This window comes from Limulus polyphemus, unplaced genomic scaffold, assembly GCF_000517525.1.
Source record: "Limulus polyphemus unplaced genomic scaffold, Limulus_polyphemus-2.1.2 Scaffold79, whole genome shotgun sequence".
In the NCBI taxonomy this organism is placed as follows: Eukaryota; Metazoa; Arthropoda; class Merostomata; order Xiphosura; family Limulidae; genus Limulus; species Limulus polyphemus.
In genome coordinates, this window is record NW_013665689.1 from 551,950 (window position 1) to 565,102 (window position 13,153).

Here is a 13,153-nt window from a genome sequence, read left to right on the forward strand (position 1 = left end):
TCTAACATATGATTTTACTACATTATTTACGACTATACCACTTAATAATTAGTTAATTGGTAAATTTATTGACCTACCTATAAAAGTATAAAATCGAACTTTTACAGCTAACAATATTAAAATATGTATAGCTTTTGTTTGTATAATGCTTATAATCAATTTATAAAAAAATGTAAAGAAATAGTAGCTATACCGATGGAAGCTAATTATTATTATAAAAATATATCTATAAAAAGGTTTACAACTCCAGATTTTTTTTCCATAACATATAGATATATTGATGATCTAAGCAGTATTAATAATCTGGAAATCAATGGTTTTAAAAATCGAAAATACTTCCATATCATACACTATTTAGATTTGTTTAGTAAGATAATAAATAATTATAGTAATAGTATTATTATTGAAAAAAGACATAGTTTCACATTTGAAATATATGGACTTTCCTCACCAAATATTAATGCTTCAACATATGCTATACAGAGTATTATTCATTCACAATTTATTAGGTATTTGCATAATATATAATTCTTAATATCTAATATTAATGTATTAGTGCAAAAATTGAGTTTCAATGGTTTTGTTTCAAAAAACCTTAATTAAATATTTCAAATAATTTTATGATAATAAATGTAAAAAGTATTTATATAAATTTTAAGATAATGACATAAATGAAGTTATTATGTGTAAAATAAAAAAATAATTTCGAACTTTTATTAATAAGAAAAAAGAATAATTAGCATTGCTTACTTGGATATTTCTATATCTTATATAGGCATACTAATGCAGTTATATCACCTTATATAAGACCTTTCTAGCCCGGCATGGCCAGGAGGTTCGGGCACTCGACTCGCAATCTGCGGCGAGCATGTTTGGTGTGACGGGGATTCGAACCCGCGACCCCTTTCAGCCGTGGGGGCGTTATAATGTGACGGTCAATCCCACTATTCGTTGGTAAAAGAGTAGCCCAAGAGTTGGCGGTGGGTGGTGATGACTAGCTGCCTTCCCTCTAGTCTTACACTGCTAAATTAGAGACGGCTAGCGCAGATAGCCCTCGTGTAGCTTTGCGCGAATTTCATAACAAACAAACAAACAATATAAGACCTTGCTACTGCGTGGATATGTTTAGAACCACTGAAGAGGTATTACTTAGGAGATCCAGATAGTAGCATGGAAGGGTGGAGGATGGGAGCAATATTAAGACGAAAGGTTGGGTTAAGTATAACAATACCATAATATCTTGATTTTTATGTTCAAACATCGTATTCGATGACAAGGAACCCACTTTGAGACTAATAATGGTTGGAGACAGGTTGAATAGGTAATGAAGAAAAACTATAAATTTAACATAACAGCAAGTGTACAACGTTTCGGCAAAAAGTTTTTCTTCATTACCCATTCAAGCCGTCTCCAACCATTATTAAACATCATATTGTGGGCTGGAATGCCAACTTCAAGGATAGTTTAGCTGTCTCCTCTATTGATGTATAGTACTCTAAATATGGTTTTTACTTGGTATTTTTTACTAAAATGCAACAAGAGAGCAACCACCTTTCCACTCCTGGCTGCAGGCAGCGATAGGTGGTAAAGATGTGGAACGTTTGGGGTTGAGCACCCACATCTGATCCTTTTCTCCGACGAGATTGAGGTTGAATTGGATAGACGGGGCACCCCAACCTTGGATAGATGGGGCACCCCAACGCAATTTATGTTTTACTTCCAGGACACATTACATAATGACCAACCTTGTAGTTTGTGTTTTTGGATGTTTGTTTTGTGGTTTCCATTTTTACCACAGAAGATTTAATCTAACTATATATATACGTTTTTACTTCCATAGTATTAGTATTTTCATTTGAAAAAGTAAAAATTTACTCTTTTCAAAATTTACAAACAAATCGTTGTCACTAACTCAATAATAGCTATTTAATAGTAGCCTATTTAATAACAAATTAGCCATTTCAACTAAGTACCTCAGATTCTTATTATGAGATATAAGTATAGTATCATTTGTAGATTAAAATCTGCCTTATATAAAATAATACATCTGATATATAGTTAACATACAACAGAAACAACAGTGGCCCTAGAATAGAGCCCTGATGGTCACATCTTGTACATCTTAATAAATTAGAATATTTGTTATCAAGATTAACTATTAAAATACTGCCTCTTAAGTTATTATCTAATCAACTATACATTTTAACCCTTACTCCTCTACTGTATATTCCTTCAAATAATAATTTACACAACCAAATGCTTTAGATAAGTCGTAATTCACTTTTATCCGTATTATCAAATATTTTCACATAAAACACGGATATATTGTTGAGAAGATTTGTCCTTACAAAAATCCATACTGATATTCAGACAGTAAAAGTGAGATTTATTAACAAAATATTAAATGCCAATGTAAATTGACTTTTCTAATACTTTTTTCATAATATACTCAATATAGTTATGGGCCTATAATTACTATTTTATCTTTTATCACCCTTTTTAACTATCGGTATTATTGTTTAGTTTTTCGAGGGATCTTAAAATATTTATTTTCGAATACTAAAACCAATTGCAATAGACTCAATAGAGTTTTTATATGTACTAAAAATAGTGTTCAACACAACCGCTTTAGCGTTTCTAAATTATTTAAAGTATCAGTTATATCACTTATGGTTGTTGATTTAACAAATAAACATGAGGAGTTAACTTTTCCTTTGTGAAACATAGATTTATTACATTTGTGATTAATTAAATTACTCTATTCTATTAAATTTATTTGAGTTGATTAATTAATTTGTTATTGTGACATTATAAACAATAGTCTCATCAATAAACTGTTTTATTCATGATTGAATGAACAATAAATAATTAAAGCAGTTCACTTACTCTTCACTCTTTATATTACTTTGGAAAAGTAAGATACTATCATGATAAATTTTCTTGATATTTCTAAACACAATATTCTTATTTCTATTATCATCATTAGCAGATAATTCAGGTTAAAAATATAACATTTTTATTCTCATTTCATTTTCGTATAATCACATATCCAAGGTTTATTTTGTTGAATTTCAAAGCTTTTTCTGTCTAACATTCTCTGTTACTAATAGGCAAACATCTAAATATTATTCATAAACAACTTGGTGAGTTGTTATATTCGGATTTTTTTTAACATAAAAAATATGTTAGAACAGTGTGTACGTTAATATAAAAAATATGTTAAAACAATGTGTTCATTAACATAAAAAATATGTTAAAACAATGTGTACAATATTTCGGCAAAAATTCATAAGCTTCATTTATATCATATATACTACATAAAATATCCCAATTAATTATAGTTAATTTATTTTATAATTTCTGTATATTTATGTCATTGGCTTTTATATAAGTTATATGTTTCCCTTCTGGGGTATTTCACTAATCAACTAAATAAAACACAGTCTAATTATTATACAACTCCATTGACAATTATCTCAAAATTAGATATAGCACAATAAATTAATGTGCTTTTACTTTCATTACAATCAACTAAATCATACGTATCGCTTAGATGATTTTCGTGTGGTCATTTAAAAGAGTAATATAATAATCCTCAAGTATAATAAATTGTAACTACTCCTAATTTAGCATAACTAATATATTTTCTCAATTTTCCACGTGTGTACTTTAAATCACATTCAGGTGGCCTATGGGGAAAACCGAAATTTAAATTATTAATTTCTATTGCTATAACTTCAATGCCTCTAGTCGTTCTGTCTTGTCTGTTTGGAAAATGTCTAGAATATTGAGCATTATAGCATCTGTGAGCCAAGTTTCTACAAACATCATACAAATAAAATCAAATATTATACACCGTAATCCATGTAAAACTGGATACATATTCATTCTCAAATTTCTTGCATTCTTATAATATATTTACAAACGAACAAAATCACAATTTCATTTTCAATGTGATCTGTGCTATGCCTATCACGGGTATTGAAACCTGGTTTACAGTGTCATAAGCCTTCAGACTTACCGTTGAGCCAATGGTTAGGATTACTTAGATTATTCACCATACCCAAACATAAAAATTAAGAACATAACATTACAATATTTTACAATTATTTTCATTTCTAATGTGCATAACATTCATAGATTCCCCCTTTCTTAGAAAAACTCAACCATTTTTAATCCTTGACAATGTGTAAGTTTTCTCTTTTAGTATTCTTCACTTTACGAAATAAATCTTTAAGAAATGGAAATAAAATTTCCATTTACATGTTTAGTGTGTTCTTCATTAATAATACTGCTTCCTTCTTTGTCAATTTCTTCTGTTTTCTCGCCTTGAAGCAATTTTTTTTACGAAGATGCCTGTTAAAAAATATTGCTATTATAGGCCTTCGAAATAACCTAGTTATATCTTTTTCACTTGATTTATGTGACATTTCTCTATCGTTAGGTCCTATTATGTTGTCTAAATCAGTAGCTATTTTATTAACTATTACCTCTTTATTTTCTTGAATCATTTCGTGATTATCATATTTTTGTTGCAGCTGAGTTCTTCAACTTCGTTAAGCCTTTATGTCAAATTTGAAATTTCCGCTGTTAACAAAACTTTATCACATCTTCATTTTTCTAAATGTTTTTTTGTAATCAGCCCGTTCTTTTAAAACTATTTTACTCCATTCAACTATTCATCATATTTCTTAGAATTAAACATTATACTTTCAGATAGTGTTGAAATCAGTGTGATATCATTTGTGACCTTATCTGTGACGCTAATGAATTTAGAGCATATTTAAACGTATAATCCTATAAAAGGCATGTCTGCGGACTTACACCGCTATAAATCGAGTTTCGATACCCGTTGTGGGAAGCAGCATAGATAGCCCATTTGGAGCTTTGTTCTTTACTTCAAGCATAGGTATAACTAAATATTTATGTTTCCTCACTGTATCTGATTTATTTTTTCTCGGTAAATACAAAGCGATAAAAACATTTATCATATTCAAGCAAAGGAGAGGAAAGCACCGATGACAATTTCGACACGATATATATATATATATATATATATATACAACTGTTTCTTAATATACTTTCTTTATTAACGAAAGTGGAAATATTTCTATAAGAAAAAATAACAATTACTCATGACTATTAAATTAATACCCAAGCGGGTATCTACGTTCATCTTATCTCTCCCTCATCGCCACAACGATGACATCTAATATACACATAAAACACTATATGTACTATCGTTTTATCATACGTAACACAGTCCTATATTATACAAATCCTGGAATAATAGAGCCAGAACAACTTAGGACTATTCCTTATTTTATTTTTCAGACCTTGAATTACTAGCTTCAATTTCAAGTTCATGAAAATGTTGAATGTTGTTACCTTACCACCTAAAAAATGTTGTTACATTATAATCGTTGGTTCAAACCCAGCTATGAACCTTTATTCAGAGTAAAGATGAAGAATCTTAGGTATTAAAAAGGCAATGTGAAGCCATAAATGTTAAATATTGACGTACGTATCTGAATAATGGGAAAATGGATTTCTTTAACTGATGAAAATGTAATAAGAAAAACTAAATTTGTTTAACTTGTATTATTTTTACTATCTTTTATTGCCAGTGTTATTTGTATTTCATTAAAACTTATTAGTACGCTTGAAATATGTTTTTGATTGATTTTTTGTTGGATGACATTTCAAGCTGCTAGCGCAAACCTTATCACCAGAAGCTCAAAACGTCGTCCTAAAACTTCATACACAGATGGATTGAACACCTTTGTTTTTGACTAAAAGTTCTGAGACTTGTTAGCAGTCTTTGCATTTCATTAAGGCTTTTTAGCAGCCTTTGTAGTTCTCTTAGACTTGTCAGCTCTAGTTATTTTGCTGCAAAAAAAACTTCATCCAAAAAAAGGCGTGAGGCAAAACTTTGAATAAGATTAGGTTTTTACTTATAAAATAACAATAAGCTGACCGAAAAACACTAATTTCAGATATTAACATTTTTGGTAAGCCATTGCTGTTTATATCTTACCATAAGCACCATAATTGTTTTCCGCTTGTGCACCATCATTTTGTCTTAATTAGTTTTGCACAATAATAATAATAATAATTGAAAATTGTCTCAAAACGTGTCAGTTTGTGATGTGTTGATTTTATCTATTCGAGGTTTTAAGACTACTCTCCGTTTGAATATTTTTTTTATCCTAAAGAAATAATTCTGTGGTTTTTCTTTGATGCTGGCATCATAATAAAACATTTATTTTAGAGAAGTTTTTATTTGAAATATTTCTTAATTTTGTTTTTAATTGTGTACCAGTTTAACGTTGATTATTATTTAGGATTTTAACTTTATACACAAGTGCCAATATCCAATATGAATTGCAATTTCTGTGCTTTAAAATATAAAGCCCATTCTCGCAAAATAATATATATAATCCAGTGCTTCTTAGTATGACAGCAAGGGGTTCTTTTGTACATCTTCTTGAGTTGTTAGACTCTCAAACGACAAATACTTATGTTTCTCCTTCCAAGTTAATTAACGCTCTGCCTTTGCCAGTCGTGTTTCATTGCGACATGGATCAGCTATGTTCCAAGTTGTGAGTTTGAAGTGAGACTGATATATTGTTTTTTCTGTTTACGTTTAAAAGTATAATTTTGTGTTAATTCGTTGAAATTTTCTTAAGATCTTGAAACTGACACAAATTCCAAACTTTCTGCTGAAGTGATGAAATTGATAACTAAGTCCTAGGGTTTGTATAACACTTATTTTGGACTTTCCTTTTCAAGCAAAGTACGACTTTTTAAGACATACTTTGTCAAGGAACTATAGCTGATAATCACGTTTGCATTAATACAATGTATTACAAAAGCATAATAGCTAAAATCATTTTTAAATCACCATATGTTACATTTAGTAGAAGACAAGAGCATAATTGATGACCCCCAGTGGCACAGCGGCATGTCTGCGGACTTACAACGCTAGAATCCGGGTTTCGATACCCGTGGTGGGCAGAGCACAGAGAGCCCATTTGGTAGCTTTGTGCTTAATTACAAACAAGCATAATTGATAATTATCTTACATTCTACCTGCTTATTATTATTATTTCTTTAGAAAATATCAAAAAGTCGATTTGATTTTCAGCTGTTATAATAAGAAACGACAGATTTAAGTTCGTAAGATTAGGTGTTTGTAACACACTGAAGATTATACTATCCTATGATTAATTAAAAACTGTGTTTTCGGCATTTCAATCATGTTCTTTTATCAGAAGAGGTGTTACAAACTTTTTTGTTTTTACGCATGATCGGCGTATAAAGTTGAAGACACAGACGAGAAACTGCGTTTAATAAGGAAGTGTAATAACAGTCATGGCCACACCGTTGGATAACAGCGTTCCTTAACTTATTTCTTTGATAGTAATGTTTAGCTTTTCAATTATACGCAGTGTGTGTTGCTCACAGCAGGCACTTTATTTCTCACTTCCTGGTCGACACTGTCTGAGTTGCGAAGTAATAAAAGAACTTATGAAGTTTTACGACTTTAATGATGGAAATGGTAAAAACTTAATATGCTTGTAAACTATATAAAATTTATTTCTCTAATTATGTTGGCTAGTTGTTTAATTTCTTCACGCTATGAAGACAAGCATGCATGTTATACTACATGTTAATAGCAGAATACCTTGAAGCGATAAGTAAGCGAAGAAAAATAAGTTCCAGAGAAATATATATGCATAGAATTTTCTTTCCGCATTCAAAATTTTGGTAGATGTGTTGAGACAATTTATGTTAATGTACACATTGTTTTAACATATTTTTTTATGTTAATGTACACATTGTTTTAACATATTTTTTATGTTAATGTACACATTGTTTTAACATATTTTTATGTTAATGTACACATTTTTTAACATATTTTTTATGTTAATGAACACATTGTTTTAACATTATTTTTATGTTAACGTACACATTTTTCTAACTTATTTTATATGTTAAAAAAAATCCAAATATAACAACTCACCAAGTTGTTTATGAATAATATTTAGTATTATTGAGTTAACTATAATTGAAATATTCGGAGATAAAAGTATTTTTATCCTGTCATTTGAAAGGCAGAATTAAGATCAAATAAACTGATGCCATTTATGTGCTATTTAAAATCATATATCCAATGCCTCGACTGGCTAAAAGTAAGTTGGTTGTTATAAAACATCGTGTGGTTAAGGTCAGATATTACAAAACCATAAGGAATTATGACTGCTTTTATTAATTCACAGGAAATTCTTTAAATACGCATACATAACAAAGTCTTGGTTTAGTGTCTTTTAGAAATACGGTTACAAACTAATAAAAGTTTTTTTTATGACGGTAACCTAGCGGGCTGGACTAACACTTACCTAAAAATCATTGTAAAAGCACAATTATGATTGGTATTTGATTCATCTGTAAGTCTAAGAGAGAGAGAGAAAAAAAACAAAAGATGACAATGTTATTCATATATATATATATATATATTTACTTTAAGCATTAGTAGCTTCTCACAACCTTGTGGTTCAATGGTAAGTTTAAGGGCTTATAAGGCTCAAATTAGACGTTTGATCCCTGTATTGGGCACACTTTTATCTTAAAAGCAAACAGAACTAAAATTCGTGTAGCTAAAAGACATTACTGTAAAAAAAGTGTTTCATTAATTAGCCCCACATTTATGATAAATTAATCTTATTGAATTATTACTATTTTAATAATAAAATCTTTATTACAACTGATGCTGCAATGTTTGCTTAAATTATCTTAACAATCTTATACAATATGTGGTATTGTATGAATCCCATTTTTTTTGTAATAGTTTACTTAGTATTAGCCGAATCCCATGGTTATAAGTTTACTAAATGTGGATGTCTATTAGCTAAAAGTTTATAAGTTCTGATTCCCTTTGATAGTTAATTATTGGGGAATCTCAGTACTGTATGCTAACCCAATCTTGATTTTATATTAATTATTGTTTCTTTCTAAGAACTTAAGAAATGCCTGTCAACTAAATTCCCATATTTGCAGTAACATAATTTTTTCTGAATCCTGCATATCTTTATAATAGCTTACAATTTTAACTTAGGCATAATCACAATAATTTCATTTATAATTCCTTGTTAGTTAAGAGCACTTATAATCGCACTCAGTTTTGAAAATATCATGTTCAACTAAGTCTTATTTTCTCTTTCGTTAGATAATTTTATAAAGGTTCGGTATTTATGAATATATAATGTCTCAGTTGAAATTTCTTTCTGTTATTTAATCATATAAAGTTTACTAAGCATTCACCATTTTAATTCTAGCTTTGTAATTGCAAAAGCCATATTTATCCCTACTGTAAAGTTTTAAATCATTTCTATCTAATCTCTATAACAGTTTACCCCTGAAGAAGAAAGATCCACCTTTAGAAAGTGCTCAAACATAGGGTTTTGTATTTTTATGTTAAATTGATTTCTTTAGCCTACGTGTTTTGCTAATATCATGAATAGGTCTAGATATTTTATTACTACTTTATATTGTAATGGATAGATTCTTAAACATAACGATTTTTAATATCTGAATTAACTTTATGAAAAATTGTAGCGGCTAACAGTATTCACTTTACTGTTTGAAAAAATTTACTCGGTTGAAATCCGCTCCTTTAGTAATATCCTTTTCTTTCGTCGAATTCTTTGCTATAGCTGTCAAACACTTTTAGTATATTAAAGCTTTATAGTAGATTACTCTTCAGTTGTGAATTTGATAATCTAGCTATATAATAGCTCATACTGTTCTAATCCCATAAAGTTGACTTTTTTCATTGCAACTTTACAACATATTACTATTTTCTGGTTGGGCGAAGTGGCATAGTGGTTAGGGTGTCGGTTCCGTGGTTCGTGTCGTTGTTGCAGATTTTCCTTTTGTTGAATTGGGCCATAGGTGAATCGCAAAAGTGATGGTCAAATCCTATTATTCAGTTAAAGTAGCCCAACAGATGGCGGTGAATGCTGTTGACTACTTGTCCTCCCTCTATTCTATTAGTTTAGAATTAGGAACAGTTAGCGCAGGTTACCCTTTTGTAGCTCTGCGCGAATTTCCTAAACAAACGAACACTTTTCCATAATAAGTAGCTTGTGTTTGTTTTACTACTAGTAACAGACACCTTAGTAAGAGTTGTGGTTAGTATATCTGGTATAAATGACTTACATGAGATCATATAACTTTGTAATAACTCATTCACTTCTGTTTAAGAACTGAAACTTTTATTCTTATTAACTGAGACCTGCATGAAACACGAACTCTCACGATCCTATTGTTGTAATATATGAATTTCTCCTAATCACTCCCTTTATCTGTTTCTCCTTTTCCGTTCTAAAACTTCCACATAACCGGTTCGTGTTTCCTTTCAACAATGACTTTTTGTCTTCCAATTCAAGAATTGCGATTTTCCGAGAGAAAAAATCGTAGGAACAAGTTTAATCTCGGATTCGCTACCTACCACTGGTTATACCGATTTTGAGGACTTCCAACTCTTATCGCTTATACTGGCGAAATGAAAACCGAAGAACAAGATTGGGAATATTGTATTCGTGAAAAGTAATTCATGTATGGTGGTTGAGTTGTCATTTACTCACCACAAATTACGTACTTATTCTTCAGCGAACAAAGCTACGAAATCAAATGTTATTTTTTTTTCTCGACTCTAAAATGACGAATTTCAACGAGAAAGAAATAGAACCAGTCTGTTCTTGAATCGCCACTTGTCATTGAGTTAAACCGGTTTCAGGGAATTCATTCCATGTTAGTAAACTATTACGAGGCAAATTGAAGATCGAGGCTAGACCTCTCGTTTTTTACTGAAATATAAAATATCTTACCGTTTGTGATACATTAGTATAATTAAACCCACCCTTATCTGATAATAGCTGTTTTTTTTTCAATTTATTTATTATTATAATACGAGCTTCCCTTCTAATGTTAGTATGTTGCTACAGAAAATGAGATGATATTTTAGAATAATATAAGGTAGAACTTAATACAAAACCAGGGTGCTTAATTTATCAGAAAACTGTGTTATCTGGGTTCCTACTTAAGTTGCTAGAACCGTTAATTAGAAATAAATATACCACAAAAAGCAGGTTTGAGTTTTCACAGGAAATAAGAAACTGATTTTCGAGAATAAATGTACACTGTACTAGTTTCAATAAGGAGTCCTTACATACCATCATACTAAGTGGAGGCTATACATTTGTACACAAACTTTTTTTACCATAATGATAATAACCAGATACGATTTACTAAACATGCGTTTCAAGAAGCCATGAGTTCTGCCACCACTCATTTAATGTTCAATAATTAAATCTATGACCAACTGGTTGGGGTTGCTAAGGGTTCAAGATTAGTACTATCGCTTGCATTTTTTTTTGTCACCCTGAGAGATAGTTTCTTGAGGATTGTCCTGTACGGTTTAAACCAATACCTAGATATTGAAAGTTTTTAAAATTACCTTAACAGTAAATATTCCAAAATTAAGTTCACTGTTGAACACGAACATAATCACAAATTTTTTTTTTAGATTTACATCTTCATGAAAATGATGGAAATCTTGAATGTTAAATTTCCCGGAATAATAAAAAAAACTTACAGGATTATATTTCAATTTTGAAAGTTTTATACCATTGTATTTTAAGTTAAAAATAGTGGTTCATTGAGCACATGAGTTAATCAGTAAATATAAATTTTCCATAAAGAGATAACAAATATTAAATAATTCCAAATAAAAAATGTATTTACACCAAATATTGTAAATCAAGTTGTCCATGATGATTTAAATAAAAGGGTACTTCATACATTGTCCACATTGTACTTTTTTTTACCATGTACCAGGAAACAGGAATTATCGGCAAGTAGAATTAAGATGTGTATTTAAGTCTGCGCGTAGATTACTATTTTGTTAGATACAAAGATCGAATATATGCTTATAAACATCTAACTTAGTATATGAATATGGGTGTTCTAAACGTGATTTAGGTTATATAGGCTCTACAACTAGGGCGTTTAACGCATATACAAAGGCATGCAAATTTGTAGTCCACGTCATATTGAAGCATTAAGAGATATGTGTACCGAACCCATGAGCAAAGTAAATTTAAAATTCTTGGCCAGGGATGACAATTAACAGAATTTATGAATATAAGAAAATATTAATTAATAAATATAATCTGGGATTGAATGAACAAAACAGTGCAGTTCACTTATTATTAATATTTGGATAAACCGTACATTTTAAAACAATACAATAATGAACGTTTTAAGTCGCGGTTGCAATACGGATAAAATGCGAATTTATCAACTCTTTAGAACAACCCACTAAATAAAACATGATTTAATAACTCCTCAATGGCTTTGCAATGAGTCTAAAAGCTTACAACACTAAAAACAGGGTTTCAGTCCTCGTGGTGGGTACAACATAGATGGTCCATTGCGTAGTTTAACTACAAACAAACAAAGGTTACTATTAAATAAAAAAGTACTATGCATAATTATAGCCAATATTATAAATATAACAGTTTTCATTATATATATATATATATATATTACTCACAGCAATCACATACTATGAAAAAAAATATATTTAGTAATAAATCGAGGCACCATTTGTTAATTTTAAATAATTAAATACATTCTTGAAAAGCAAATAGCAATCTTTAATGACATTATTATTCACCAAGATATGACAAGCACAGTTTAATAGTTTTCACTTCAGCAAAGATTGAGGTATTTGGCAAACAGAAAATAAGGTATTCGCGCGTATAGAAATGTCATTAAAAGAAGTATTACAGTTTTTAGTCCAATCCTAAGTGACTATCTGATGATATTAAGCTGACTTAAAAATGTAAATAAAATATAACTACTGGGCTTTAGAAAAACTCATACGAAGCGTGTGAAGCTGCCCTCACTTTGAAACACTGGAAACTCAGTTTGTCATTCTAGTGTAATATATTTATTTATTTATGTGTGTCAAAATCAACAATTCTCTCCAATGAAGTGTAGAGCATGAAGCAAATAAAAAGTTTGAATTTTAAAAATGAGAAACGTCTTTGAAATGTTTATAGTTTTATATATATATATATATATA